This window comes from Esox lucius, unplaced genomic scaffold (assembly GCF_011004845.1).
Source record: "Esox lucius isolate fEsoLuc1 unplaced genomic scaffold, fEsoLuc1.pri scaffold_55_arrow_ctg1, whole genome shotgun sequence".
Taxonomy (NCBI): Eukaryota; Metazoa; Chordata; class Actinopteri; order Esociformes; family Esocidae; genus Esox; species Esox lucius.
Window position 1 is genome coordinate 26,542 of NW_022995034.1, and position 14,721 is coordinate 41,262.

General features: G+C 37.6%; 1 long non-coding RNA gene across 1 annotated transcript; it reads left to right on the forward strand.

Moving 5' to 3' along the window:
- Positions 1 to 12,137: 12,137 nt before the first annotated feature.
- LOC114839319 lies at positions 12,138 to 14,002 on the forward strand. The gene is made up of 3 exons (XR_004575586.1): positions 12,138 to 12,698; positions 12,805 to 13,163; positions 13,847 to 14,002. It is a non-coding gene; the product is annotated as an uncharacterized LOC114839319 (long non-coding RNA).
- The last annotated feature ends 719 nt before the right edge of the window (positions 14,003 to 14,721 follow it).

The window sequence follows — 14,721 nt, forward strand, 5'->3', positions numbered from 1 at the left end:
TCTTCTTCAGAAAGTGCTTGGCCGGGGACGACCATATGCCCATCATTTTCCTGTTCAAATCCTGCCACTGAATATGAAGGTTGGCTGGTTGGTTGTGGGAATCCCTCAATGTCCCAGTTTGAAACAATTGCAATGGCTGGGTTGTCGTTCCTGAGGTCCCTTAATTTATTTTGAACCGCTTCTTTTCTCATTCCATCGAGCTGTTCCTCTAGTTCCGATGGCTGAAACCCAACAGGGAACATAGACGTATGGATATGTCATTCAAATTAACCTTATAAACAAATGTACCTAACAAAACAATATCATTAATAACTTCAAATGAAAGAGAAATACATCCAAGTATAGCTACTTACACTTAACTTGTGCACATCTTTCAGATGCCGCAAACCTCTAACCACTTTCTTGTGGCATATTGGGCACGGTGTGTCCTTGAGGCTTATCCTCCTGTTTGCGTAAGCCAGGATGACGGCCCTTTCCTCCTTGTTCTGGACGTTATGTATAATCTTCAGGTGTGACCGGAGGACCGCATATTTTTTGGTGCAAAATGGGCAGACAATCATTTTTTTTTCAATACGCAAGCTTACCCGAATGAAGGAGAATTAGTGTGAGATTCAGTGAGGATTCAGATTCCGGAGCCAAGACTAATTAACACAAGAAAGGGCTACGGACAGTCCAGGAAGCAATCTCCCTCTCTCCTCACATACACAATCTGAAGACAGCAGTGGAAAATTACTCACTTTGCAGGTTATACACATGTTTCCATTAATAGATTAAATATTGAGATATGAAAGGATAAATGCATGTGACTAAGTGACTATACCATTTTAGTGGTATTTTAAATGAATAACAAAATAAATTTAAAAATTTTTGAAAGAAAAGAAAAATCCACACAGCACAAACATACCATATTCTGGAAGTTATTCTAGTGTGAAGCTCTAGATATTGTATGAATTTCTAGAAATAGAGCGATATAAATTTTATTCTTCTTCAAATAGCCTATGTAATTCTAAAGTATTTGAATGCTCATGGAATAATAGGCTATATTAATACTGAAATAATAATAGTTGATTACAAATGTTAATGTAATTCTTCTGGACCCTTGGCAGATTACGGTCAGTGTAATTTGGCAACCTTGCATACAGGACCACAGGGATCCAGACATCGCGGAGATAAGCAATATTCGGAAAAAACAATAGGATCGCAGTTTTCTTTTACACCCAAGCATGTCAAAATATTCCATTAAAACATAATAACCTCAAACTGCATCTAATCCGCATAACATTTTTAAAAATCTTTTCAGGTGACTTTTAAGGTGCCTAAAATTACAGATTTGTTTCTAAAGTTTTTAAAGAGAGATCGCCAGACAAACGAAGGTGTGAAAAGACCATCAGAATAGGGTATGTACTATCACAAAATCATTAGGCAATATATGCAATATATAGAGTAAAGCATATATAATTAACACATTTATGTTACTATCACTATAAACATTTGAGCGTGAAGACCCTGGATAAGCGACAGCAGGAGAGCCTAGCTGAAAGGAATTGGAGGAGGACGTGGCAAGGCAAGGATGGGGAAAAAATTACTTGATATGGCTGTAAAAAATACAGCTCCATTTCGTTTTTTATGCAAGTCTATATTAACTTGAACATAGCATAACTAAACAGACAGAAATAATATTGACTGCGATTATTTATAAAGCAGAAGTGTAGTAGTGACTAAACCAGGGAACAAGACAGGCTAAGATGTAGCGAAACATAGTCAAGTTTTATCAAATAAAACGTAAGTCCAGAACAGCGAAATGGTGGCTAGTGAAAATGTTGAGTTGGAACAGAGAAGGGAAATGGAGAACCTAATGACACATTTTAATGTTTTACCCCATCTAAATTTACAATATTTTATAAGCTTCTCAAGGTAAAATGCACTCACTACAATACTAGAAAACACACAATTCACAAAAAGAGAACCATGCACATCAACCTGAATAAGGCACAACTTACATACACACAAATAAAATAGAGAATGCCTTAAGCCTACACTACCTCAATTATTACTTATTTTACTTGTTGGTTCAATGTTAAATAGTTCAAAGTTTACAGCTATTATATTTGTGCTTATACTACTCAAAGGAATGTAATTTCTGCACTGTTTTTGCAGCTAGTATTCGATATAGAGATTTCAACAAGTTTTATAAACAACAAACCAATAGACAATTTCCTTTTTTTTAAAAAAACACTGAAAGAGAAAGTACAATTGCATTAATAACTTTTTTAATATAAACATTCACTCAAAGATGGCCGTAAGTGACATTTCAAAATGTATTTATTGACACTTCAACAGAACATAAAATGAACATTGTATCATGAGGTAAGCATTCATTACTTACAGATAATGTTCGAAAATATATTTCAGTGTTCTTCAGCGTGCAAAACTACACAGAAAGCATTTAATTAATCATAAAGAAATACAGAAAACACAAATACTTTTTTGAAAAATGCAATATAAAGGAAATACTGAAACAATAACAATAAAACAGAAAATTATTCAGACTGCATTTCATTTCAAATATTGAGCTTAAAACAATGGAATAGCGGATTGAATAGCCTACCTATGCTATAATTCAAACAACTACCTTTTAATAGCAACAAAAATTTAAATTGTCTATCGATGGAGCACATAAGGTACACATGTAAATGTTTGATATAAAACACAGCACTGTGTTTCTAATAACTTTTCTCATGTATTCAGAATGATTGTCAAGGTAAAAACGTCACAAACAAGTTGGCAAGGCTAACAAAAAAAGGCGTTATGGCATTAGAAAATAAAATGCAAATATCTAAAACACGTACTTATTATTCAGCTACATACATAGGTGTATGGTGAATCGAAAACATCCAGTGCTCACATACTTCCATCATATTTGCCTGACTGCTAAAATACAATGTGTTAACACATGTAACTACAATATCTCATTGAATGTTTCTTTCCTTAAGTAGCAATGGATCTTTATAAAAAAACACCTGACATTAATGCTACTAACAATGCAATCGTATTGATTCAACTTATTTCTGCGCCATTACATTGCGCAGGGCAATCATTCTTCCTTCCACTACTCTTACCCGCTGATGCTGTCGCCAGCACACCCCCAAAAAAAAAATGGTAATAATAGTGGTGTATACAAAACCAATGAGATCTGATAAAGTAAACTCCAACACGTCTTGTAAAGACGAAGGTCGACTTTCCAATAACTGAGGCTCTAAAACGCCAAATGCAGTCTGCTGCAGTTTCACTAGTTTGGTCCCTTCCACTCTAAGCATATCCTTGAGCTTGTCATTTAACTGTATACTTTCTGGTGAGAAGGGAGGCAGTTCAATGTCTACTGTTAATTCGTCATTGAGGTGGTGCAATGTCAAATCACCTATACGAACAACCGCGTCATCCGGAACTGTGATAAAAACGGTGTAGTTTGGTAATGGCAGAGTGGTATGCGTAATGTGTTGCGGATATGTAATGGTCATATCTGGAAATGCTGTACTTACCAGCCAACGATTCCCAACCCTCTCAACTAACGTGTCTTTGAATTTATGCTTTGGTGTCATTTCAGCCTGGCATTTATTTTTTTCCGTTACGTTCCTGATACCACATAGGTGGTCGTTGGTTTCTTTAAGAAACGGTTTGCTTGGACAGAGCCAGTGAATGCTTTTTGCGAGAGTGCACATTTTCAAATCAGGGCTTAAAAGCAGATTGGGGTTGTGCTCTTGGTATGCAACCAAAGACGGGGCTTCAATTTTAATATATGTATCATTTTGCCAATACCCTACATTTAACAAGGATTTGAGTCTGTAAATGTTTCGCGGGCTTATAGCAGGAACGTTTATTATAAAGCCCAGTTCAAATCTTTCTGGATTCACATAAATTGGAATTGCACTGCCAAGAGAAAATGCCAAATTCAAGTGATGCTCTATGTCTCCATAGCTTCCTAGACGTAGAATATCAGATACCATCTGTAATGACACAAGATAACTCGGAATTCGGCCAATACTCAGGAGATCAAGCGCAGAGTTTACTTCTCTGCCAAAGCTTTGCAGTAGTGAACGGACCATATTGACATGAGCAACGCCATTTCTCAAAAAATCGTTCATATCTTCTATTTCATGCAAAGTACGATTCAATAATGTTGAATGTAAATTGAGCATAGTTACCGTACCACTTTGCGTGGTGCCCATCTGTTCAAGATGGTATTGTTGCAGTTTCAGTTGTTGTCGTATGATTGGCATTTCCTCCTCAAACGACTTTACGTGGCTTCTCAATGCAGATATGCTTATTGTGTTCGCAGCACTTGTCCCGATAGACAGCAAGGAACCGATGACTGTCACAGCACTCATCAATGCCCCCAAAAAACGTTTAGGTCTGCGGTTGGTCATCAAGTCCTCATGTGTGATTGTTGATTTTGCTACTTGTCTCAGCATTTCAATGGTATCCAGTTGAGCTTCTCTAACAGCATTCGCCGTCCATCGTTTGGCTTCTTCACCAATCTTCCTGTCAGACTGCATGTGTTTTCGATAGACATCTTTCGGATCCAACTTTACATAAAGTCTCTGAGTGTTTACTCTACATTCTGTAATCATTACTCCATTAGTGTCCAATAACACAATCCCCGACGCCGGTCCCTTTTCGACGACTTCCATTTCGATTTCTCCAAATAAAGACAGCATTATCACAAACATAAGCGTTGACCTTGAAGGAAGAAAGACAAAAGTATGAATTAATTAATATGTACATGTCATTATAGCACATTCTCTGACATGTGTAAACATTCAGTTTGAAAGTCGAAAATATATGTAGCCTACCATTGATTTGTGCGGCTGATTCGTGTCCCTGTAGCGGTTTTAAGACGTTTCATTTTATCTTTATGTCAATATTCCAAACTATCGAATATAGGCAATTTTAACAAACAATTAAATATATATATATTGACAAATTTTTGACCGAAGCACCAATTATTGACGTGATAATGTAGGAGTACACAGGTCAAATAGTCTACATGGACCCAGGCTTTTTAAATGAAACATTTTACAAAATAAAAAGCTATGGGAGTAATTCCACGCCCCCTGACAAACACCTCCACCCACAATCCGGCTTTCCAATTCCATACATTTATAGAATCCTGTGAAAGTAAATACATTATCTACATTCTACTGTATTATCATTATAGTTTAATGTATATAATTTGCAAATGTATTTTCTTTTCTTTTGGATACATTCAGAATCAGTTGTATTTATTCAATAGGATTATTTTCTTTTTTCATACTTCCTTTTTCTTTTTTGTGCACTTTGAGATTATTCCCCTATAAGGAAAAGCGCTTTACCAATGCAATTCATTATTATTATGATTATTATTATTATTACAAATTCTAATTGGCTTTACAAAAAATACATAAACCGAGTCAAGATTTATGGTTGTAGCGGTCTAATTTTGCCCTTTAATTTATTAGAATCAACAGTTATAAACAGAAGGAATGGGATTGTGTCAGCTATGATTGAAATAACTTTCTTATCACACATAATGCATGTAATGTATAACGCATTAGATATTCACTTCTTGCTCCTGCAATGAATCGAAGGTAGACTATAGGGCACTGTCCAATTTGGTTATCTAATATGGCCTTTTAAAATGTAGAATGTAATTAATTTTACATTAACCACCAGTTATGTGAACATTTGAGGCCTCAACAGTATAAGCAATTTGCCTAAAATGCATAGGCCTATACACATTTTGCTTACAAGCTTACATTTTTCGAATACCACTGCAACCGGATCTGTACATAAAACACAATTCGATTTCATTAGCACGCAAACAACAATGACCAGTTCTTTATCGGATGGTGAGTAATTGGGAGGTGATGGTGAAACTGCACCATTTAGAATGGCCAATTAATTATAATCACGGGGGACAGAATTGTCCCCGGCAATGATTTCTGATGATTTCACGACTCTTTGTGTTACTGCATTGTATACTGAGAAATGCCATCATCTTCTTCACTAATGGAAATACGAACTGATTATTCATAGGAAGTTGATGGCCCATACACTATAGGCTGTTGTCCTAACCCTCACCCTTCTGTTGCAAATTTACAGAACAAGGTTGTTTAGCAGAGACGCTGAAAACATCAGTGACGTCACCCCTTGAAAAAAAGAAATTCACTCCTGGGGTTGGTCCTTGATAATCCCTTTTTGGGGGGTCCACCAGCTCATGTCATTTTTGGCGTGTATAACCAGATAAACAATGATCACTTTAATAATCATTCGTTATTGTAATTAGGCAGCTGATAAAATGGAAGATTTAGAGGGCTATGTTGACTAGCAGCATCAACATGACATTTTGTTATTTCAGTAAATGTAATAGTTGATAAACTACGTTAGGCCTGAATGAAAATACAAGGTTATGGACGCGTTGTTTCTAAGTGGGAAATTAATTTGTCCTATTATTGTAGTAAATCAATAAATTTCGTAATCGGTCCGGAAATTGTGGTCAAAAAAGTCTTCACCTATCTTAAAGAAATAAGTTGAAATTAGAAAAATATTTTAAGAAGATAATATATAACATCTACTAGATTAGCTTATCAGGCTCCAACATTTCTTTTTCAAACACGTTTTAGACTTAAAAAATAAATATATGGAATTCTCAAAAAAATGGTTGACAAACATGCTGAAATTAATATTAATGATTGACAATATAACAAAGCCTATATATAAATAATTCAGATTCCTCTGACTGACTACACTTAAACATTTAAATTTTAGCTAAAGTGTAGCTTTAGATTTTTCTATAAAATGTGAACAAATGCACTATATAGGCCTACTAACTTTCTGCAGTGTCAATTTTTGAGCCAGAATGTCAATGTGTTTTTTATTTTTGTCTGCAAAGCTAAATTATTACTGTTGTTTGGTAGCTTAATTCATAAAACTGCTACATTGGAATTTCAATAGACAGTTTCTGACCACAAACTTTGTTGCAATGAAAAGATGTTGTTCTTAGACAATGTTCAGTCTATTCTTGGACTCTTCAATGTGTGCCATACCACTGTACTATATAATGTCTTAAACAGTATTGAAAATAGACTTATGTTATTGGTGCACTATCTTAGGCCTACGCCAGCTATTATAGGTATTTAATGATTGAATGTGTTTGATTATGAAAAGCTACACACTGTAAAATTCAGGGCACCCTATCAAAAGACACACGATACAAAAATGTCAACACGGCACATTGGCCTAATGCTTACACTACCAGCCTGTAGGCATGCATTTATTTCATCTAGGGAAACACTTAAGTATTTATGTATTTTTATATTTTATCACAGAGATTGCAAAGATGATCACTTTATTTGAGACATAGATTGCATTTTTGGCATATTTAAACATGACAGAGCCCTAAACTGGCATTCAACTAACCCATAAACATGTTAATAGACATCCTGTAACAAAGATATATTTATTTAATCTTAGTAAAACAGTAAAAACAATCCCTACGTTCACTACCTCACATGGTTTTGACCTAACTATTATAAATGTCATGAAAAGGTACAGGTAAAAACAAAAAGCATCCTAAAATTACAATAAATCCTCAATTTCAAAATGCCATACAATGTTGCTAAAAATATGTTGAAACAGAACATATAACAAAGAACTCCACAACAACAGAACATTTGAGGAAAGGGTAATGCAGAAAAAAGTTTTTTGAATTATATGTTTAGTTTTACTAAACAACTAGATAGGCAAACTCATTGAAATGTTACTCATACTGCCTTGATCAACACATGAGAATTCACGTTCAGCATCAGCAACAATGTTTTGCATTGTTTTCGGTTTAAATGCCTCTTTCATTGTTTTCAGTGCACTCATTTTACCTATTTTATTGTTCCTTTCTCTTTTCATTTTCTTTAGGGATTTCATATCTAGCTGGCCTATTTCACTACTGTGTGCCTTTAACACTGCATGACAAAAATCTTCAAAGAGAGGTTTTCTTGAGTCTATGTAATGGTATGCCCATTTCTTAGAACTTGTGGTCAGAGTCATAGTTGAGAACTGTATTTTCTCTCTGTCTGAGGTCAGTTTCAACTCTGCAATTCTGTCCGTTAACTGTCTAATGTGTAAAGACGCATCCATGTTTTTGTCAAAGATATCAAGTGGAGAAATTATTTCAGCTGCCTTGTAGTAGGCATTCAACTCTGGCATCGAAGCCATCAAGCTTTCTTTGACTGGAGACTCATGGTTTAAGGACTCTGCAAAGTTAGTTCTTTCCTCATCAGAAATTCCATATCCTAAGGAAACTGATTCTATTGAGCTATCATGCACAATGTTGATGCTGGCTTGCATTAATTTAATTGTCATCTGGTAGTCTTCTATTTGTAATTCTTGATCTATTAATTTTTGCCTAAGTTCTTGCTCTTTTTTAACTATGCGTTCGTTGCATTCATTCAGAAATGTAATGTGTTCGAAAGCCATTTCAATTTCATCCATAAGATTTTTTTCCCTTTCACTGTGCATTTCTTGTTTTTTGTTCAGCTCTGAAAACCAGTAAGACAAATTCTCCTTCAGTCTGTTTACTTGCAGTTCTTTTTCCTCATCTTTAACATTCTTTTCTTCAGAGTATTTGTTCCACACATGTAAGTGGGAAAGTGTCAGTTCAGCCAGAAGGCTTACCTTCTCAGATGTTGTCAGTCTCACAAGGGGAACATGGTTGTCTATGAACTGTTTTTGAATGTCTAACAGTTCATGAACCGTTTTCTTGTTCCAGTCTTTGTGATAACGAAACATAGTATTTCCTTCAAATTGTCCATCATTCATGATGTCTGACAGGAAATATGTCATGTTTTTTATACTGCCTTCCATGGCAAGCTTTAGAACAGGATAAATAGATTTGTGATACCCCTCCTGCCCCTCTGGTGCCTCATCAGAAGATTGGTTTTCAGGGGGGGGCCCCATCGCCACATTTCTGGTGTGAGCCACAGTGTCAAGTCTGCTCCCTTTGTTCACCAGGTGTTGATACCTGTTTGCATAGAGACAAGGTGGAGATTAAATCAAACCTGGAAAAGGACTATTCTATTCTAACACAGCACTCCTTACACAATAGACTTTGAAGACGTGCCTTCATACTTATTAAGTGGTGTGAAGTGAATACTCACATGTTATGTAGATATTCAACATCAGCGACAGGATTTGTTAGCGGTCCTCCAGATGGTCCCAAGAAAAACTTGTCCTTATCATCGGTTTCTGGAGATTGGTTTATTAAATAGCCTGGCCTAATGTTGGTGAAGTAGCAATTAAACCACTGTGGAAAGAGTAAATCAGTATTCATCATCATCATCATCTCTGTACTGATAGGGAATTATATACTCATTTTATGCATAACTGTAAAACTTACTTCCTCCTCTTCCTTACTGAGAGTGAAACATTTTAATTCTCCAGCAGTTTTTGATGTTATTTGAATGAGGACACCATCAGTTACTGTTTTCCTGTCATTCCATTCCTGCACCTGTGAAAGCAAACAAACGGAAATGAAACAAAAAAAGACGTGTTACAATGTTATCCTGGCCAAAATGGAATAACAGTTGTTACTTTGAAATAGTGTACCCTGATGATGAAATGTGAGTCAACTGATTTCAAAAATTATATCAGAGGTCACATCACATCAGTTTAAATGTAATCAAATTAGCATTGGATTTAATGAACCACCAAAAAAATACTTTCCTTGAATTCAGTAACAGTTTTTGGAGTTTGATGGTGGGCCCACATCATGATTGCAACGCAGTAATGACGAAAGGCCGTTTTCCGTTTTTGTGAAGCATCTTGTTTGTGACAGAGTCTTGTGAAAATGTCCACCATGTCCCCCTTTGCCAGACTAAGAACAATGGTGTCCTTGGCACTGTGTTGAATAAAGAGAGAAAGTAACAATAACCAGCATAATTTGAGAATTATTTTTAACTAATTATGGATGCCTTTTAAAAGTAGATTTCAATTATATAACCAAAAAATCACTACTTATATTATAGATTTACCTTTCAGATTGCGCTGGTGAGGGAAAAAACTGCTTTTCCTTAAAATATTCAGCAAAAGTATTGCACAATGGCTCCGTAGTCACACTATCCCTCAGCTCCTTAAAGTTCAAAATCCTCCCTTCACTTGGCCAAATCCTGTGAGATTGTTTGGCCCTGAAGATTTCTTGTTGGACTGTCCAAGAGTCATTATTTTTCATGCAGGTATTTTTAAGATGTGCAAAAATGTCGTCCTGTGGCTTGTGGCATAAGAGACAGAATACAACATCCATGTCGGGACAGTTCCTGTATGCCCAAATATACACACATACAAAAATGCACACAAACACAAGGAATTTTTAATAAGGTTAAGTCGGTAGTGAAATATTGTACATACATAGATTTTTATGAAAGTGAATGAAATCTAAACACTTAGTACTTTTTTGCACCAACTACTGAAATAATTAATCCAATGAACTAGAAATGTTATTTTGCTGTCAAAATTAAATTGGATTCCAATAGCATTATGGTTAAAATTCACATGACATGTGAGTCAATGCAAACAGCTCAAAATGAGCTACACTATCTAAACAAATAAATACACAGAACAGAATGTTGAACACTCATAAAATATACAGACAAATAGACAGCGAGAAAGATGAGGCTGTAAATAAATTAAAAAAAAAACTTACATCTTTCAATGACAAGCTTTTCTTTTATTCTTAAATGTTCTCTCCCGCTTATGCCTCTGCTCCTAGTAGGATAATTAACAACCTCAAAGATCCTCAGCATTTTAAGTGATTCTTCCAGAGTTGAGCTTGGAACCAGCCAATCAGTGTACAGCATTCACTCACTTTGACAAAGCTCCACTCTCTCTCCAGTAGTCAAACAGATGTTTTTTGATCTATTTGAACATACCAGCATTTTACAATATTGGAAGTAGTAGTACTGTTAAAAGATTTTCACAAAAGACACATGTATAATATTGTTAACAAAATATACTATTTGGAATTATTCAAAAATGTGTATGTTATTTGTCTACAAGAGGAAATATAAGAAAATATTAATTGAACCTGGAAATCTAAAAGCGTAGCTGTACTTTATTAATAGAATGTGTGAATAAATTCAAAAAATGCAATGCAAACAAAAAAACATATTTAAACTATCAAGAGAGCATTGTTAAAATACACATTAAATGCCATGACAAGGTAAGGTTGTATTCCAAATGTACAATAAGTATTTCATTTATGTTTATGCAGCAAGTTAAGCAAGTTCAAGCTTGAGAGTAAAACATTTATGACATAAAACCATATGCAGTAATCAGTGCTAAGTATCCTTTTCAGTGCTATAGGACCCATGTGGGTTAAGTGACCACTTAACACCTATCAGACCCCTATCTTTTCAAGATAAAGTGTTAGAGCGACCTACTGTTATGATGGGAAGCACAGGCCATCAAAGAGAGAAAGTCCACAAGAGGATCCTCAATAACATAACACTGTACACTAGCACCAGCTTGTAAGTACACAATTTCTGAGGTAGGTAGCACCTCTGTTACTTTATTAAATGATCCAAATCATTGTAAAAAACGCTCCTGGGTTATATGCCATATTTGCCCACTGACTGATGGCCTGGGAACATCCAAATACATCTTATTTCAGCAAATCATTTATTTGCACTCGCATTCACAGTGTGTCTGACAATCAACTTCATGACACGTGTCTCCCTCTCCTGGCTGGAGTTGGTACTACTGCTAAATTCTCCGTAGTTGATGAATTTTAGCGTATCTCCACAGGGGAGCGTGTTTTTGTCGACCTCTCCTGGTTGGCATTAGGAACAACACGTGCTATGGCATCGCGTCGTATTTGGTGAGTTGCAATAAATGTTCCAACACATTGTAGGCGTAACATTTCTTTTATTTTTTATGGAATCAATTGTTTCATCCAAGTACGTCCCCGTACCATTACACCGGAACTGAACAACATTACACTGCAACGAAACGCCCGTTGCTGTTGACATTAGCCTCCCAGAAACGAGTGTAGTACAATAGTAGCCTATTCACCGTGGTGGCCAAATGCTATTGTTTGCAAGGCAAAACTCGTCTGTGCATTTCGAAACCTTCATCATATCAGACCGGGAAAGACGACGTGTTTGTAGCCTATGCATTTAGAGAAGAGGAGAATTCACAATAAATCCCTCTCACAGCCACCGGAGGGCGAGCATTCAAGGTGAGCACGGAAGCCTAACGGATGAGAGGATAACTATACAAATCATTGGAAATCTCCTTTGATATATTCATTTGATCGCCTATTCCCTATGGGCACAATGCTATTGATTTTTTAAACCAATCTCTTCTTGGCTTTTCTATAGCGTTCGGGTGAATAAGATATACATTGTTTAGGAACCTTTGATTCCGGTTATAATGTTCACCAGGGGACCCATTTAACTGTACAACAATGCCGGTCCGTTGCCTTTCTCTGTCGTTCCGGTAAGCTTCCGTATAATACATAATAATAATAACACCATCTCTGATGGTGGTGAGAATAGATTTTAGAATAACCCGTTAGTAAGTAGCTTGCTATTTAGCCAGCTCCTATAGGTTACCTATGGCTTTCGCTAACCCGTTAGCAAGTAGGCCGCGCTAGCCAGCTGGCGATTAAAGACGTGAGTGCTACTTATTTTATTTTCTTAGGTAACGCTGCGAGTACAGCTCCGGGGGAAAAAATTAAGAGACCGCTGAACCCTTGATCTGTTCTTTCCCCGTGAGCAGAGTAGGGCCGAGCCAGGGATGCCTGTCTGCATAGAGAAACCAGAGCCGGGACTAACCCCATTCTGTAAATGTTTCTATTTGTGTAGTACACAGTTATTGTACAGTTTCTCTCCATCTTTCTTTCTGCTATGATTATTGTGTGTGTGTGTGTGTGTGTGTGTGTGTGTGTGTGTGTGTGTGTGTGTGTGTGTGTGTGTGTGTGTGTGTGTGTGTGTGTGTGGTTTCTCAACAGGTGTTTAATGTCCTGGTCCTGGATGCAGCTACCTTGATAGTGTGATGTCCATCTCTTCTGGCTCTAATAGGACAAATCTGCAGACTCCTGTAAGATTGAACCCTGGCAGGTGTACAGAAAACCTTTGGTAAGAAAGTCATTTTTGACCTTTAGTGTAGAGTTTAGGTGGCTAAACACTACACTAAACAGACCCCCTGAACCTATGTGCTAAATGTTTGTCCCATGAGCAGAGAACAGCATACATAAATATACTGTGTAGCCTGTATAGAGAACAAGGGCATGATCCTCCCTCCTGTCGTTTTCATGCTTATACCTAACCAAACCCTTTCCCCAAACCCTTAACCCTATAGCCTAACCCTAAGTCCTTGCTTCCTTTCCCTAAACCTAAGTCCTTGCTTCCTTTCCCTTTCCCTAACCCTAAGTCCTTGCTTCCTTTCCCTTTCCCTAAGCCTAAGTCCTTGCTTCCTTTCCCTAAGCCTAAGTCCTTGCTTCCTTTCCCTAAGCCTAAGTCCTTGCTTCCTTTCCCTAAGCCTAAGTCCTTGCTTCCTTTCCCTAAGCCTAAGTCCTTGATTCCTTTCCCTAAGCCTAAGTTAGCCCTATTCCCTAACCCAGCCCTATTCCCTAACCCTAAGTAATAGCTAAACCCTTAACCATAACCCATTTCACAGGTGAAGCTTTTGGAATATGTAGATCTGTGTGTGCGTGTGTGTGTGTGTGCGTGTGTGTGTGTGTGTGCGTGTGTGCGTGTGTGTGTGTGTGTGTGTGTGTGTGTGTGTGTGTGTGTGACATGTGTTTTTGTCTTGATTGCAGGATGCTACAGAATGCCCTGGGCCCAGGCAGGGGAATCAGCCTTCAACCTGGCCCCACAACACCTTCCCTGGAAGGAACTGAGCCTGAAACTACACCCCCTCTTCACCCTGCTCTATGCACCTATTATGATTATTGAAATAAATGTCATGAAAATGATCTGTCTGTTTTGAATCTATTAACCTACAGTCTATGTTTAGCCAGGAGAGATGTCTCCTAGATGGTGTAAAGACAGGGTGCTTGTGTATGGTTCTCCTGGCTCTATTTGGAACATACTCTAAGTGCTGGCTGCCACAGTACATAGAGGTCAGCAGGAGCTGACCCCTGAGTTCATGTCCCCCATGAATAGGGAGAAGCATACACAAGTGTAGCCTGAATTGAGGATCAGAGGAAAGGTATAAAATCAGGACCAAAGTAGCCTATATCAGGTTCTCTCCTGTGGGTAGAATGCAGTTTGATGCCTGCCTATGAATCCATCCTGTTGCCTGTCTATGGAGGTCAGCAGGAGCTGACCCCTGAGTTCATGTTCCCCATGAATAGGGAGAAGCATACACAAGTGTAGCCTGAATTGGGGATCAGAGGAAAGGTATAAAATCAGGACCAAAGTAGCCTATATCAGGTTCTCTCCTGTGGGTAGAATGCAGTTTGGCCTACACAGGGCTGCCTACCTGCCTGCCTGCCTCCCTCCCTCCCTGGGCCTCCTCCCTGGGCTGCCTCCCTCCCTGCCTGGGCCTCCTCCCTGCCTGCCTACTTCCAGTAGCCTCATGCAGTAGCAAGGTGGGACTCATAGGCTCCCTTGTGACCAGGCACAGGCTTGTGCTCTCCTTCCCCCCAGTGAGGCTTGCCTACATGGGGGAAGAGCACAAGCCAGCCTACAC